We start from the raw sequence: 19,108 nt of genomic DNA on the forward strand, positions 1-19,108 counted from the left end.
ATAATAAGTGAGCCATATGATAAAATGGATTAATTTTATAATATATATAACTTCGTGCAAGTATGGCATATAGTATATAAATTTTATTATATATATTGAATTAAATTTATTTGAATTGCCATAAACATTTAGTAATAGAAGTACAGTTGAAGAGAATTTATATTTTAGATGATAGATTTTTATGTAGAGTAAATTATTGGTAATATTTTTTTTATTTTCAATAACCAAACAGTTTAAACACTTGTCACAAAGAAAAAAAAAAGTTAATAATGCTTTCTATGAAACCCAAGAAATATCCTTGGTGTAGTTATCGAATTATAAAAAATAAAAAATAAAAAATAAAAACCAATGAAATAAAATGGGAATCTACCTCAAAATCCAATATTAATAATAAGTAAAAGGTCGAATATTAAAATTGAGTTAAAAAACAAAATTGAGATAAAATGGGAATCTACCTTAAAAGCCTATACAACTTTTTCTTTACATCCTTGGGATTGAGTGTCAAGAGTCTTCAACAATCTTAGAACCCATGGAATCTTCTACAACAACGTTGAAAAAGAAATGAAAAGAAAATATAAAATAACATTTATATAGCAATAACTAAAATTGAAAATACAAATCAGAAAGAAATTAAAATCTAAGTTAAAAAAATAGAATAACATAGATTACAACCTTTAAATTGTATGTCAATTTAGGAGTCTTCAACAATTTTATAGGATGCTTGCTTGGAATGACCTATGAAAAAATTGAAAATAAATTTTAAGAAAAAACTATTACAACATATAACAAATGGAATGAAACATATACCAATAGCTAAAACTGAAAATATAAATCAGAAAGAAAATTAAACTAAATTAAAAATAAAACTGTATATTATACAACCTTTGAATTTAATATCAATTTAAGAGTTTCCTATGACAAAACTGAAATAAAAATAAAATAATAGATCTAAAACTATATAAAAGAAAGCGAATGGAACATGAAGTTCATCGATCCTTTAAGAGATCCAATTCCCTAATGAAAAACAACTATATTTGACTCCATAATGAAAAACAACACTATTTCAAAAGTACTAAGAATTAGCTTTCAATTCCTATTAAAAAAAATAAGAATGAGAATCACTAACCTTTGTTGTTTGTTGTTGGACTGAGATTGTGATAGGGTGATAGATCGAACATATTAATAACATAAACTTCCTTACCTTTCCATCTTAATGTTACAAATTGCATCTAGATTGTACCTACCTTTCGTGATAGCATAACATATGTTATCTTAGATTCATTGGATACAATAAATGATTTTTGCCCATGCAAAGTAGATGGAACATAACCTAATTGATATAGAATTTTAAGATAGAGAAATCGTACAATTTTTTTGGAAAAGATTATTACAAATTAGTTGTACTTTTCTTCAGTTGCTTTATAACTTCTTTGGATAAAGTTATGTTGATAACAACTTCTTCTTCTTTGTGGGTTTTTATTTTATTTTAATTACAATGATTTTTTAGATAAATATAATAAATTATTTGTTCTTATCTACCTTTCTTCTATTGTTTTATAAATTCTTAGGATAAATTAGTTTTGTTCTTTGCGTATTTATTTTATTTTGTTTTTAAATTTCTACGTTTGATAATTAGTTTTAATAAAAAAGAAAAAATCATATCCTATTTCCTTACAAATCAATCACGTTTTTTTTTTTTTTTTGGTTTTGGTTTTGGTTTTTGCCTTTCATTCTGTTCATTAATTTCATATGACCTTTCTTTATTTATTTATTCTTTTCTTTTTTTATTTTTAGTTTGGTAATATAACATGTGGGGACCGTTCGATCAATAGGCCCATAAAGTTCAGGATTGATTTAGGAATGTTGGGCCCGCAGCCCATCCGAGGATGCATATTCGGCCGAGGATGCCAAGTCAGGTCATAATGTAGTTACTGAAGGGGATGGTAGTCAACATTACAAGGGTCGGGTTTTGTATCCGTCTGAGGACACCCTACTCCTCGGCAGTATGCGTCCGAGGATGATCAGGACGTGGGCTTATTGCAACCAGACCTCAGAATTAGGTCACCGTGAAATATAGAATAACCGACCAAGGGAGAAAGAGATAAGGCAAACAAATATCTATCACTACAGCTGCCTCCGCATTAATGACCTCTGAACCAACTCTCTGGCCGCATTAATGTGGAGGTGATACCTAAATAGTAAGGAAGCAGCCTTACAGCTGCCCATAGGAAGTTTCAAGAGGTGCGAGATGGGACAGAAAGAAGTCCTCCGGACCCAACCTACATGTGTGCGGTGAGGATGGAGCACAAAGGGGGGTATATAAACTAAAAGAAGAGTATGAGGAAAGGGGATCGAAACAAAAAAGAAGAAGAGGGAGAAAAAGAGAAAAAGAGAAAGAAGAGAGCAAAAGTAGAGAAAAAGAGTTGCCTTGATCCCTAAAGAAAAGGATCGTCGCACCAACTTTAAACTTTTAGTATGAATGGGAACGAATCTTTGTAAGGGAGACCACAGTTAACCTAGCTCTTTACACCCACGCTCTACAAATCATATTGTCTGGGCTTTTTTACGTGCGAACCTAACACTGTTAAGGTTCGTTGCAAATCGCGTCCCTACATAACACATTGATTAAAAATTCTATTTTCAATAAGATTTAAATTTTAAATCAAATGGGACCATAACAATATATATTCTTAAAAAAAAAAAAAAAAAAAAAAAAAAAAAATCTATCTTATCTCCTTATTGCCTCATTTACGTGTTTTTATTTTTATTTTTACATTATGTTGATATCAACATTTTTTTTTTCATTCTATGCATAAAAATATGACCTTTTTTATTCTATTTTTTTTAAATGGGATAACAACAAACACGTTAATTAGAAATCCTAATTATAATAAGATATAGTGATATATTTAATCAAATTAAGGTTTTTATCCACTTAGAAGTTATAATTGAAGAAAACTCATATATTTTTTCTTAAAATCTAAAAATTTAAAAAAATTTCTGCAATTTGGTGCCGCCACTTGGCGCAACTACGGCGTTTAAGCCCAACTTTTATTATATATAATTGCCTCGTTTACGTGCTTTTATTTTTATTTTTTTTACATTATGTTGATATAATATGATTTTGCGCTATATGTCCTAAATTATTTATTTCTAAAGAGTTTTATTTCTTAATTTTAGAATCAAATGTAGGACCACATCATAAATATTCATCCAAGTGAGTTATTAAATACAAAAACCAAAATATCTATAAAAAAAAAAAAAAGTGCTCACAATAATAATAATAAAAAAAAACAGGAACAATTTACATTTTATACCTAATAATATCTTTGCATAATTTTGTAAAGAGTTAATTGTAAGGACATGATTCGTGGCGGACCGTAACGGTGTTGAGTTCGCACGAAAAAAGGCCCAAACAATATCATTTGTAGAGCGTGGGTTTGAAAGGCTAGGCCTTGGTCGCCAAACGGTGGGTTTACGTGATATGCATACATGCTTAAGTCATCTTCGCCTTAGGAGTCTTTCTCCTGGAGGCGGGCTGGGAGGCTCTGGTTTTTGGCCATTTTTCCCAGCCACCTCTTTACACACTAACTCTTACATTATATAGTCCTTCTTGGTTGATCCTCGCCATCCACTTGTAGGTCAGGCAGGTACTTAGTTCTGTACCTGTCCCATCAGATGTCCCCTCTTACTTTTCTGTTTAGTCGTGAGGATCAAGGTTACACCGTCCAAGCGTCTTTTCTCATTAATATGATCAGAACGTTGGCCAGTGCATTTAATGTGGAGGGGACGTATTTTCCTTGAACCTATTTTGCACCGCCCCTTCCTGTGGGCCCTATTCCACTTACATCCCCTTCAGGGGATTATTCGGGGGTGGCCTTCACTAAGACGTTGTTCTTCTCATCAGAGCCTTGGAGTGCCGAGGACAAGGTCGTCCTCAGCTGTTCCCCTTAACCCCTCGGCCTTTGATCACTCGTCCTCGGCACACTACCTCCTCGGCACGGGCCCTGAGCCCGGATAGTGCGTGGGCCGGATCATAAGTTTCCCGGCCCTACAATAGCCCCTCAAAATCCTGTTATCCGACTCCTCGGACGGATAGGGGGGTTTTGATGACATCACATATCTGCTAATGCCTATCCATTCTTGTCACCTATCGGTTCCCGAGACTTTTTATCTGCCCTAGATACGTTCCTAGAGCCCTTGGAAGGCGAAACGTGGCCTCATTAAATGCGAGCGGTTTTGTGTTTCCCACGTTCAACGGTATGATGAAGATCGAACGGTCGTGATCCCTTGGTCTTTATGGGCGGGAAAATTTGTGCAATTACCCTAGAAAGTATAAGAGATTTTTTGGAACGGATTTGTCTCTTCAGTTTTGCACTTAAGAGCTCTAGCACGTATATTCTGGGTTCATCTGGATTTTTGTCCAAATTCAAGTCTATCTCCAGCACAAAAAGCCTATCCGAAGCGTCTTTCTTCTTTTGTGTAAGTTCCCTACCTCCATTAACTCTTACTTTTTCTTTTCTGGGTTTATTTCTCTTTGGCTCCCTTTTCTTTCCCGTCACGGGTTGGGTTTGTTTAGTAAATCACAAAGATGACTAAATTGAGACTGAGGAAATTAGTCGATACTGAAGAGGCGATGAATAAGTTCATCGTTGATTATAGGATTCCCCCCAACGTAAGTCTGAAGCACTGTAAGATGGGGGAATGACACTACAAGAGGGAAACGGGCGCGGTAGTAATCCCTGTCCTCGCCTTTGTAGAGGGAGGTATAAGGATGCAGGAGGTCTTCCTCAGTACTAAGAGGTACTTGGGCATGGTAAGATTTCTCGAAACCTAAAACCTTATTAACTCTTGCCACTGGTTTGTCACTAACTACACGCTCATCTCCCTTGCCAGGCTCTCCAGGCAACCTATAGAATGGAGGAAGAGCTGAATAACAGGAGTAAGGCGGCCGAGAACGAACGCAAGAAGCGCATAACGGCCTCGAAGACTCTCGAAGCCTTTGAGGATGAACTTGCCAAAGTCAAGGCTGACTTAACAATAACTATCCGTGAGAGGGATAATATCTCGGCGGCCTAGCTAGCGCCTAAAAATAGGCCGAAGACCAAACAAAGCGCGTACTTGAAGCCGAGGATCAGTTGCGAATAGCCAAAGATCTGATCGAGGGTTTAAATAAGCAACTGGCCGCGGCCGAGCATGACAAAGGGGTGGCGGAATACACCCGTGATGAAGCCCTAAGGGCCAAGAAGGAGGCCTAGTTTGCCAAAAACGAGGCAGAGATTGCCAAGGAAACGGCCGAGGATGATGGTTATAATGCGGGGGTGACTGAAACCCAAGCCATCCTTAAAGCCCAGATTCCTGGAGTGTGTAGGTTTTATTGCTCCCAAGCTTGGGAAAAGGCATTGAAGCGAGCTGGGGTAGATGTTTCATCTGATTTGTTGAAGGCGGAGAATATATTCTACCCTACTGCCATCCGCGAGGCCACTTCTACCAGCTCCGTGACTATGGATGACCAACCTGAGGAAGGGGTCACCCCGTCGGAAGACTTACAGGTCAGCGGTTCTTCTGGCCAGATGCTCAAAGAGGGAGAGCTTCAGGATGTGATAGAAATATCTTGGCATGTGGATCCCGAGGCACCTAGAGAGGTTACTGAGCCCGTGGTTGGAATTCAGGTGTCTAGTACTAAGGAGCCAGCCACACTTGCCCAGCCGCCGCAGGCAGTTCCCCTTGCTGTGGTCCCCCAAAGTACCAACGCTGACCCTGTTCAGCCTTCCCCAGAAGGGACTATCCTCTAGGGCGTCGAAGCTGATCCCGTTCCTTCTTCCCAGGACGTGGCCGACGCAAAACTAAAAAAGTAGAAATCTTGGCTAGGCTTTTGTATTTATTTTTAGTTTAACGATCAACTTGCTTCTTTTTATTTTGAAAACTTTCTAATCTGTTGATAATTTGAGACCGTTTGAACATGTATATATGAAATCTTTTCATTCCTTTTTCCTTCTGGTTACTTGATAATTGACCTCGCTGATACTTAATATTATTTATGAATCCTGTACTAATTCATCTTAACATGTACAAATATATGTGCATGCGATACATTTAATATCATGCTTCAAAACCCTAGCTTATTTGCACCCGGAGAGCCTTTAGACTCATTTCTAACCCTCATTCAACTAAGATATAGGTATCATTTTAGATATCACGTGTAGCTACTAAGTCCTACTTAGTGCCCAAGTTTCCTAAAAGTGGTTGTTTTCCCCATGTATGAGTATTGCATGATCCGAGGACCATACAATACCTTGGTTCTAGTTGGTTTCCCCATAGGCTTGAATCCGAGGACCATGCAATGCCTTGATTCTGTCCAAAACTTAGTTTTCTCATCCAAGTAGTTGGTTTCCCCATAGGCTTGAGTTCGAGGACCATGCAATGCCTTGGTTCTGTCCAAAACTCAGTTTTCTCATCCAAGTAGTTGGTTTCTCCATAGGCTTGAGTCCAAGGACCACGCAATGCCTTGGTTCTGTCCAAAACTCAATTTTCTCATCCAAGTAGTTGGTTTCCCCATGGGCTTGAGTCCGAGGACCATGCAATGCCTTGATTCTGTCCAAAACTCAGTTTTCTCATCCAAGTAGTTGGTTTCCCAATAGGCTTGAGTCCGAGGATCATGCAATGCCTTGGTTCTGTCCAAAACTCAGTTTTCTCATCCAAGTAGTTGGTTTCCCCATAAGCTTGAGTTCGAGGACCATGCAATGCCTTGGTTCTGTCCAAAACTCAATTTTCTCATCCAAGTAGTTGGTTTCCCCATGGGCTTGAGTCCGAGGACCATGCAATGCCTTGGTTCTGTCCAAAACTCAGGCACCATAGGCAAGGCAAGAGTCCGTTTCCCCCTTGAGTAGTTCTGTCCAAAACTCATCATCCTTGGTTTCCCCATAGGCTTGAGTCCGAGGAACATTCAATGCCTTGATTCTGTCCAAAACTCAGTTTTCTCATCCAAGTAGTTGGTTTCTCCATAGGCTTGAGTCCAAGGACCACGCAATGCCTTGGTTCTGTCCAAAACTCAATTTTCTCATCCAAGTAGTTGGTTTCCCCATGGGCTTGAGTCCGAGGACCATGCAATGCCTTGATTCTGTCCAAAACTCAGTTTTCTCATCCAAGTAGTTGGTTTCCCAATAGGCTTGAGTCCGAGGATCATGCAATGCCTTGGTTCTGTCCAAAACTCAGTTTTCTCATCCAAGTAGTTGGTTTCCCCATAAGCTTGAGTCCGAGGACCATGCAATGCCTTGGTTCTGTCCAAAACTCAATTTTCTCATCCAAGTAGTTGGTTTCCCCATGGGCTTGAGTCCGAGGACCATGCAATGCCTTGGTTCTGTCCAAAACTCAGTTTTCTCATCCAAGCAGTTGGTTTCCCCATAGGCTTGAGTCCGAGGACCATGCAATGCCTTGGTTCTGTCCAAAACTCAGTTTTCTCATCCAAGTAGTTGGTTTCCCCATAGACTTGAGTCCGAGGACCATGCACTGCCTTGGTTCTGTCCAAAACTTAGTTTTCTCATCCAAGTAGTTGGTTTCCCCATAGGCTTGAGTCCGAGGACCATTCAATGCCTTGATTCTGTCCAAAACTCAGTTTTCTCATCCAAGTAGTTGGTTTCCCCATAGGCTTGAGTCCGAGGACCATGCACTGCCTTGGTTCTGTCCAAAACTCAGTTTTCTCATCCAAGTAGTTGGTTTCCCCATGGGCTTGAGTCCGAGGACCATGCAATGCCTTGGTTCTGTCCAAAACTCAGTTTTGATAAGTAGTTGGGGGAATTATCCCCTCGGCTATGGCGTAGGATCTTGGTTTAAAGGGACCAGCCCCTCGGCCAAGCCCCTGGAACCATCCGTGCTATTGACGCTACAAAGCGCAGCCCCTAGTGGGACTTTACTCTAAAACACTATATCCAACTACTGAAAATGATGTGAAGGATGGTATCAACCCACCACCAGTGCCGAGACACAAGCCTCCCCATAGACGGCGCCAATTGTAAGGACACGATTCGTGGCGGACCGTAACGGTGTTGGGTTCGCACGAAAAAAGGCCCAAACAATATCATTTGTAGAGCGTGGGTTTGAAAGGCTAGGCCTTGGTCGCCAAACGGTGGGTTTACGTGATATGCATACATGCTTAAGTCGTCTTCGCCTTAGGAGTCTTTCTCCTGGAGGCGGGCTGGGAGGCTCTGGTTTTTGGCCATTTTTCCCAGCCACCTCTTTACACTAACTCTTACATTATATAGTCCTTCTTGGTTGATCCTCGCCATCCACTTGTAGGTCAGGCAGGTACTTAGTTCTGTACCTGTCCCATCAGATGTCCCCTCTTACTTTTCTGTTTAGTCGTGAGGATCAAGGTTACACCGTCCAAGCGTCTTTTCTCATTAATATGATCAGAACGTTGGCCAGTGCATTTAATGTGGAGGGAACGTATTTTCCTTGAACCTATTTTGCACCGCCCCTCCCTGTGGGCCCTATTCCACTTACATCCCCTTCAGGGGATTATTCGGGAGTGGCCTTCACTAAGACGTTGTTCTTCTCATCAGAGCCTTGGAGTGCCGAGGACAGGGTCATCCTCAAATGTTCCCCTTAACCCCTCGGCCTTTGATCACTCGTCCTCGGCACACTACCTCCTCAGCACGGGCCCTGAGCCCGGATAGTGCGTGGGCCAGATCACTATTCCGTTAGTGCCATGTAAGCAATATTATTAATCGTAGTTAATAGAAGGACTAATATAATTCATTTTTTAAATTTGAGGAACCAATAATGCTCACTTGAAATTTAAGGGACCGATTGCACTTACATGATAAACTTCAGGGACTAACAGTGTAGTTTTGCCTATAATTAATATAAATAGACCGGAAAAAAAATTATAAATAAATAAACCTCCTGGTAGTCTAACCTAACTTTACAGCCACTATTAATATATATAGCAAGGCTATTAATTAATCAATAATCTGCCCCATCTATATATATAATAATAGGTGAAGTTGAGAGAAACTCAAATTAAAATTCCAAATTAGAGTTCTAATTTTACACCATGTGTTCTAAATTATTTATTCTTAAAGATTTTTATTTCTTAATTTTAGAATCAAATGTGGGACCACATCATAAATATTCATCAAAGTGAGTTATTAAGTACAAAAGTCAAAGAGTCTAGAATAAATGAATCATAAAAAAAAAAAAAAAAAAAAAAGTGCTCCACAATAATAATAATAAAAAAAATTGACAATTTACATTTTATACTTAATAATATCTTTACAAAATTTTGTAAAGAGTTAATAAAATATAAAAATGACTATCAATAGTATTTAAATTATATATTTTATGAATTATATTATACATTATATTGTATATTTTTAAGTGTATCCATACATATACATGGGGTTACAAGCTAGTTTATATTTAGAGTTGAGCATCTAAGCCGCCGCCTTGTAGGGCGTCGCTGCCACTACCACCGCTCTTTGGCTCATCATAGTTCCTTTTTGTTTATATATTTGTTTTTGCAAACATACTTCACCTTTCAATGTTTGTATATTTAAAGCTGAACACAGTAGTGGTGAAGGCCAATCTCCAAGGAACCCACCCATGTTCTTTCTTCTAATTTCTTGATTTTTTTTTTTTTATAAATATTTTGGGGTTAATGGGTTTTTGATGCGTAAAATAGATTTTGCAATTTTTTATTAAAAAATATTATATCATTAAAAAAAATGCTAGATCACTATTCTGTTAGTGCCACATAAGCAATATTATTAATCTTAGTTAATAGAATGACTAATACAATTCATTTTTTAAATTTGAGGAACCAATAATGCTCACTTGAAATTTAAGGGACCGATTGCACTTACAGGATAAACTTTAGGGACTAACAGTGTAGTTTTGCCTATAATTAATATAAATAGACCAAAAAAAATAAAAAATAAAAAAATTTATAAATAAATAAACCTCCTGGCAGTCTAACCTAACTTTACAGCCACTATTATTATATATAGAGCAAGGCTATTAATTAATCAATAATCTTCCCCACCTATATATAATAATAATAATAATAATAATAATAATAATAATAATAATAATAGGTAAAATTGAGAGAAACTCAAATTAGAATTCTAAATTAGAGTTCTAATTTTGCGCCGTGTGTCTTAAATTATTTATTCCTAAAGAGTTTTATTTCTTAGTTTTAGAGTCAAATGTAGGACCACATCATAAATATTCATCCAAGTGAGTTATTAAGTACAAAAACCTAAGAGTTTAGAATAAATGAATCGTAAAAAAAAAAAAAAAAAAAAAGTACTTCACAATAATAATAAAACAAAATGGAAAATTTACATTTTTATACCTAATAATATTTTTACAAAATTTTGTAAAGAGTTAATAAGATATAAAAATGACTATCAATAGTATTTAAATTATATATTTTAGAAATTGTATTGTGTATTTTATTGTATATCTTTAAGTGTATCAATACATATACATGGTGTTACAAGTTAGTTTATATTTAGAGCTAAGCATCTAACTTAGTTGCCACCTTGTGGGGCATCGTTGCCACTACCACTACTCTTTGGCTCTTCATAGTTCCTTTCTATTTATATATTTGTTCTTGCAAACATACTTCACATTTCAATATTTTTATATTTAAAGCTGAACACTGTAGTGGTGAAGGCCAATCTCCAATGAACCCACCCATGTTCTTTCTTCTAACTTCTTGATTTTTTTATATAATATTTTGGGGTTAATGGGTTTTTGACGTGTAAAATAAATTTTGCAATTTTTTATTAAAAAATATTATATCATTAAAAAAAATGCTAGGTCACCATTCCATTAGTGCCATGTAAGCAATATTATTAATTGTAGATAATAGAATGACTAATACAAATCATTTTTTAAAGAGTAATGTTATAGACACAACTATTTTTTAACATTTTTACAAACTGCTGATGTGACATTAGTAATTTTCAAATAATTATTGATAAACATAAATGTGATGCTAGTAGTCGACCCATATTAGAACTAATAAGAATTTGCTACATCAATAATTTGTAAAAATGTTGTAAAATAATTTGTAACTGTAGTATTACTCTTTTTTAAATTTGAGGAACCAATAATACTCGCTTGAAACTTAAGGGATCGATTGCACTTACAAGATAAACTTCAGAGACTAATAGTGTAGTTTTGCCTATAATTAATATAAATAGACCGGAAAAAAAATTTATAAATAAATAAACCTCTTGGCAGTCTAACCTAAATCTTTTTTTTTTTTTTTTTTTTGCAAGCGCAGTCTAACCTAACTTTACAGCCATTATTAATATATATATATATATATATATATATATAGATAGGGAGGCTATTAATTAATCAATAATCTTCCCAATAGTCAAAAAAATCGGCCAACTACCAAGATATGGGCATTTATTTAAGACTAAGAGCCGTTTGTTTTTCAGTCCCCTGCCCCATTCAAAACAGATTACGGAAAATGATTTTTTTTTTTTTTTTTTTAGTTGAAAGATAAGCATAAAGTCTTCAAATCGTTGTTTTCATTGACGAAACAAATCATAATGTTTAAGACGTTTCCTTTGTCTCATAGGGTTTAAGTTCTATTTTTTTTTTTTTTTCTTTTTTACCAATGATTTAAAGTTTTTGTATTCCATTGTTGTCCATGTTGACCATGCTTTGCAAGCACAATTCCATGATGATATTGAAGCTTAATATATATATTTTTTTTGGGAATAAAAAAGCAAATATTATCTGTTGTTATCTATTTGGAGCGATTATGATTATAATATAGCTTCCTTCTTATTGAAAAATCACTGAGAGGCCTAGACAATGCGTAATTATTCAGTACTTTGAGAATATAATGATATGGTATTATGTCCTATGCTATAATATTAGACTCCACTAATTAAATTCATGGTGAGATTCACCATTTATTTGAGAAGATATAACTTTAGTAACGGTTTGAAGGTTAATACTTTTTTGTGTGTGTGTGTGTGTGGTGAAAATAAATAAGGTAATAAGACTTACTTCTTGTTATCTACTTGGTGTGATTATAGTAGCTTCCTTCTTATTGTTGTGAAATTAATGTTGGAGGGGTTTATAGACAATGGGTAATTATTTAGCACTTTAGGAATATTGTGATGGGATACTCTCTTTTCTTACATAATATTGGGTTCCATTAATTAAAATTATGGTGAGATTTACCATTCATGTAAAAGGAGAGAATACTATACCTTCTAGGGCACTAGTGGTTTCAAGTAATAAAAAAACAATAGTTTTTTTTTTTTTTTTTTTTTAAATAATTGGATAATTACAAGCACAAGGAAGGGTGGATTCGGATAGTGGCTCTCTAGTCTCCACTTAAAGGATAACAAGAGGAGTATAAGCACCGCCACTAAATTTCAAGATTTTGAAGGTAACAGTCCTTAAACCGTAACAAATTTACAACGTTATCCTAAGTATTTAAATTTAAGAGTTATCACCAATGGCACGGTCAAGATTTGACTTCAGGGAGGAAAAATATATAATTTACATGTGTATGTCTCCATATACTTGTGGACAGATATAATTTTAAACACATCATGATGAGCACAATGCACACACATTATATATTTAATGACACTAAAAACTAATTTGTACAATAAAATACTACTCACATAAATATTAAGTGATAATTTAATGTTAGATTAGCCATAAAAATGGCATATCCATTCTATTGTATCTATTTTAAAATTATTTTTTAAATTTAAATAAGTTGTGTTATAATTTTTTCCCATCGAAATTTTACTTTTAATTCTTATGTAATGATTTTAGAAAAAATGGATAAACCATAAGTACAACTTATATAAATTTTTGTTAAAGTCTTAAATTAATTAAACCAAAACAATTTTAAAGCTTACAGTAAGCATTTTGTGCATCTAAAATTTTAGAGTTTAACTTTGAAAAAAAATCAAATTATGAATTTTATTATATAAGTATTTCCAAATTTTATGAAACATAATAAGTTACTACATAAATAATTTAATGTCCTAACACTTTTGAAAGGTAACAATATTTTTTTTATTTTTTTTTTCTCTTGATTTAAAACTTTTTTTTTTTTTTGCTTTTTCTTTCCTTTTTTGTTTTGTTTTTTATTTTATAACTTTTGACCCTAAAAAAATGATATAAAGGGAAATATTTTCTTTCTATCATATCATCATATATTATATAATAAAATTTAGGTTTAGAAGCCGTGGTTGTGCCAGGTAGCTTCAACCAAATTACAGAATTTTTTTTTAGATTAAAAAAATAGATATAATTTTTTTTTTTTTGTTCTTATCTTCTTCTCCTATAATTTCTAAGTTGATAAAAATTTTCATTTGGTTACAATCCAAATTTTTCACCTAATCATTTTCTTATTATAATATATAAGTTGAAAAAAAAGTTTAATTAAAAAAATTCGCAATCGTAGTAGACATAAAAAGTCCATCTAATTCTTATCCAAATTATCCTGATTTTTTTATATTTACACGTAAAAAAGATCCATCTAATCTTTATCCAAATTATCCTTGTTTTTTATTTTTATTTTTTTATTTTTAATTTAAATTATATTACTACACGTAAAAAGAAAAGAAAAACATAGTACACGTAAAAAAGGTCTATTATAAAATTTTAATAAACTAATATTAGACTAAGGCCTTTTTGGATATACACTACTATAAATTAAAAAAAAAAAAAAAAAACCTTTTCCTCTCTTCTCGTGTGTGTGTATTAAAAATACTTAGTATTCTAAAAAAAAAAAAAAAAAACTAATATTAGACTAACATCAGATTTTTTTGTTCTTATCAACTTCTTCAATATGAAGTGTATATATAGATTATTTGTCTAATTATATTAATTGTATTATGTTACACTAATTGAAATCTTTTATTTTTTTAATAATAGAATGAAGGCGGTGACAATATTATTTCAAGTACCATCATATGCATAATTGAAAAAACATACATCTTCCGAGTGAAAATTACTGCATACAATTTCTTCGTTCGCAAACAAAACTTTACCGTATCTAGAGTCATTGAAATTGAAGGAAACGGACAATTACAGATAACAATGCTTCACCTATACTTTATTGATGAAGTTATAATATTATCATTAATACATAATGACATATTACATCATATCGATTATAGAAAACAACAAAAAGAGGGACTAGCTAGGAATGGAAATGAAGTACCCAAAGAAACAATTTGTGCTGAAGTAAAGAAAAGAAAAATTGTGAAGAAGTAATCACAATTGCACAAATAAAAATTATTCGGTTCTTTTTAAAACTTCACACAATCTTTTTTTTCCTTAACAAGAAAATAACTTTTGCATTTTTTCTGTTTTGCAGAGAAAAAAAAAAAAAGAGAAAGTGGAAGCTCAAATAGAAGTGTTAGACTAATAGAGAACATATAAAATATTTTCATTTACTGTTTGTTTCTCAAATAAATCATGTATTATATAAGTTTATGTATAAAACAAAGGCTTTATTCCTCATATAGTTCTATCTCCTAAAAGTGGTTAATTGTATGTTGCTTTGTCTAAAGATTTTAATAAAGAACAATGACAAAGAAGAACAAGGATACACTAAAAACATAATGTACAAAGAGGTATTCAACAATTTTCTAAAGGTAAAAACTACTTCTTACATTTCTTTAATCATTAATATTATTGTTAACAATACTGCAAATCACTTTTATTGCAGATTCATTAGATACAAAATTCATATGCAAATAGTTTGGTACATGTAACTACAAATGACATTAATTATAACACAATTGGTATGTTAGAAGATAATTTTATATTGTTGTGTTATCGTTTTATATTTAATGGTTGTTATACCAATGCAATTTATTCCTTTCATTTTAATAATTTCTTTTTAAGAAATTCATTATAATAATTAATATTATTTGGTTATAATAATTATTTATATATACATATATTCGATAAGTTTTATCATAAAACCGTGCACGGGCATTTAACTAGTTTTTTCAATAATACTTGATTGAAAAAAAATGGTATATAAGGGTATAGGGGGGCTGACAACACCACGTATATAAACAGAAATTCCCAAAAAAGAAGAAGTAAAGTCAACAAGTAATTTAATAATATTAACATATTTTTACCTGACACGAAAAATTTAGGGGACCCTTTCGGGAAAAAAAATAAAAATTTGGTGACGGAAAATATAAAGTTTCGCACTTGTAGAAGTTGTTGCTGCTACTTGCTAATTGTTTACTTTCTTTTGTTTGAATATACGAGGAAAAAATAACTAGACTCTTCAATCTAGTTATACCAGGCTATCAAAGAATTAGGTCGATCAGCTCGAATCCTGCAGAATTCCTAATCAAAAGCAGGTCAAGTATACATGGATTGATCGAGTTTTTCTTAAAAAAAAAGGGTATAGATTGAGGGTTTTTCAATACAAACCTGAGTTGACTTCAATCGAACTTGCTATTTTGCACATGAATTTGGAACAAAATAAACTTATATGGGTAAAGGATCTTTTGACCTAAGAAAAAGAATCAACCAAAATCCGAACCATTAACGTGCTAAAAGTGCTTCGAACAATAATTATTCACGCAACAACGAAAAACAATTCATGAAACCTTAATTGATTCGACCAAACCCGACTCTTTGATCTGTCTAAACATGATTTAGCAATAAGTCTACACATGACTTAATTTAGAGGCCATTGTTTCGTACAAGGCTTGGGTTGCCAAGCATAAATATGTAGGTTTAAATAATATTAAGAATAGTTGATTCTCAAAAAGAAAATAATCTTAAGAATAGTCACTTCATGAAGAGGCAATCGAATTAGGCTTAATTAGTGAGGTTTAGGTTTGGGAATAAATCCCTAAAACTTTCACTAACCCAATCTCTATCCTTTCCAAGCATACATACAAAAGAATAATCACTTCACCAAAAAGAATTATAATACTCCATAAAAAAAAAAAATAGAAACAATATTAAATAGTTAAACGGTATGATTTTAGTCCATTTTATTATGATTCCACACAAGAAAAAAGCACTCTTATTCTGATGTCTCCATTTTCCTAGCATGGTTAAAGCCTTAAGCCTAAAGGCACAAGTTGTCACATTTAATTCAAATATGTAAATGAATCTTTTCAAGAAACAAAGTCAAACTTTCAAAAATAAGATATCATATTATATATAATAAAAGTTGGGCTTAGACGCTGTGGTTGCGCCAAGTAGCTTCACCAAATTGCAGAAATTTTATTAAATTTTTAGATTTTTAAAGAACTAAAAAAGAGTAGCATACTACCAGGACTTTAATTCATGTCTAAAAAAAACTGTAGATTAATATTAAATTAATTAGGACTCTAATTCATTCTTATCTCTAATTCAAAAAATTAGGACTCTAATTCATTTTTATCTCTAAAAAAAAAAAAAATACTGCTTCACGTAAGAATTTTTTTTTTTTAATTTTTACGTAAAAAAAAAAAAAAATCTAATATCAATCTATCTAATAAATATAAATTCTTTTTGTTGTTATCTTCTTCTCCTATAATTTCTAACTTGATTAAAAACTTTAATTTGATTACAATCCAAACTCTTCATCCAATCCCTTCCTTCACTTTTTTATTCTTTGGATAAACACTAAATTTTAATATAGAATTATGATTAACGTTAATGTAGTATTCTAACAAATTGATACACATGAGGCCTAGACCGTTAATTGATATAAATGACACCTTTTTATCTAAAAAATTTCAAATTAGGTGCCTGAAATATTTAAAAAAAAATTGTAAATAAATAATCTTTAGATAACTTTTAAAAAATAAGTTACATTGAGTTTTACTTATTCTTCTTCTTTAGATAACTTTAAAATTATAAACTGATTATAACTTCAAAAAAAAAAAAAAAATCTATCCAATTTCCTTATTAGCATCATTCACGTTTACATACTTCTTCTTCTCTCTCTTTTTTTTTTTTTTTTTTTTTTTTTTTTTTTTTTTTTTTTTAAATTATTGCTTACGTTCAAGTCATTGTTGTCAAACATTTTTTTTTTTCATTCAATCTATATGACATTTTTATTTTGTGGATAAAGCATATATCCTAAATTAACTCTTCTTCTCTTATAATTCCTAGAGTGATTAGAAATCTAACTTCCTCACAATTGAAAATTTTCTATATATATATTCTATTTTTCTTTGTATTCTTATATAATCTTAGGCATAACAACTTCTTCTTCTTTTCTCTCCCCCATTATTATTAATAATTCTCATTCTTTTATAATTTCTATGTTGTTTAGAAATCTAACTCTCATTTTTTTTTTCTTATTAATTAGGCAATTTGATGTCTGTGAAATCCATAGTAGAAGTTTTTATCAAACCTACCATCCAAAGTATTACAGGTATGTATTTCTCTTCTTTGTTTTTCTGTTTTTTTTCCAGCAATGGTGGACAAGTACATATCTCATGCAAGCATACATGAATTTAAATTGCCTTTCAATATTTTGAATGTTTTATTATTTGTTAGATGTGATTAGGCACAAAAGTATTTGCTTTATTATTTTTTTTTTGGATCAATTAAATACATCACTATTAAGTTAATAAGATTTTTTATATAATTTTTTTTAAACAAAATGAAATTTATTTTTTCAAATTGGATTTATTCATGTTTTTCCTTTTTTCTTTTCTTTTTTTATATTTATATTTTGAATATTATCACTTAATACTTATTTATGTAAAGTATGCATAGTATTATGTATTGGTTTGCAACATTAATTAATATTTTTTGCTAATTATTAGTATAGTTTTTTATTCCCAACAAATTTTCATTAATCATTTTTTTTTTTGGTTTTTAATTGCAAAATTTTGAAACTTTAATTCCTGAATTTTCATAATCTTTTAAACGTCATCATTCTTCCAATATCAATTTTTTTGTGCATTGATTATTTTTACTCTTGAGCCATCACTATAAAATAGGGTTTTTTTTTTCCTTTGCAATTATCGAACTTATTTGACTAAAATAGTAAAATCAAAGTTGAAATGATAGCTATTTTTAAAAAATATTATTTTAAAGCAGTCATAGACTTATATGCAACTTTACAATCTATATGGTTCTATTTTTTTTTAATTCAATTTAATTTTCTTCTTGATTTTTTTTTTCAGGTTTGTCAAAAAATATTTCAAGCATATCCTAAGAAAGGTTTGTAATCATATGTAGATTCATTAAATGCAAAATTCATATGCAAATAGTTTGATACATGTAACTAAAAATAATATTATAACATAAACTAATAAGAATTATTTATTTTGTTATAATAATTATTAAAATATAATAATTATTTTTACATATATTCTATAAATTTGGTTGTAGATGCCGTGGTTGTGCCATATGGTTTCACCAAATTGCAAAAATTTTATTAAATTTTTTGAGTTTTAAAAAATTAAAAAAGAATAGTATACTAGCAAGACTCTAATTCATTCTTATCATTAAGTAGTTTATCTCAAAAAAAAAATATATATATATATATATCATTAAGTAGTTTATCTAAGAAAAAAAACTACTTCACGTGAGTTTATCCCAAAAAAAAAAAAAAAACTACTTTTTTGTATTAACTTAAATGTAAACAAAAAAAAAAAAAAAAAAATCTAATAACAATCTATCCAATAACGTTAACTATTTTTTTGGGATAAAATATACCGAAACTTCTTGATTAGGTAAGCTCCTTTTTTTTTGTTCATATCAAATTATCAACTTCTTCACAACTTAAAATTATCTAATATAAAAATGAGGGTATGCTACCATGACTCTAATTCATTCTTATCATTAAGTAGTTTATCTCCAAAAAAAAGTGATTCATGTCTAAAATAAGTGTGTATCTAAAAAAGAAGAATACTGGAAAAAAAAAATTCTTCACATTAACTTTAACGTAAAAAAAATAAAAAATTTTAATAACATTTTAGCTAATAACGTTAACTATTTTTTTGGGATAAATTATTTAAAAATAAAAAACTAATATGTAATTAAACCTAAACTTCTTGATTGGGTAATCTCCATTTTATTTTTGTTCATATCAAGTTATCAACTTCTTCACAACTTAAAATTATCT

This window comes from Quercus lobata, chromosome 8, assembly GCF_001633185.2.
Source record: "Quercus lobata isolate SW786 chromosome 8, ValleyOak3.0 Primary Assembly, whole genome shotgun sequence".
In the NCBI taxonomy this organism is placed as follows: domain Eukaryota; kingdom Viridiplantae; phylum Streptophyta; class Magnoliopsida; order Fagales; family Fagaceae; genus Quercus; species Quercus lobata.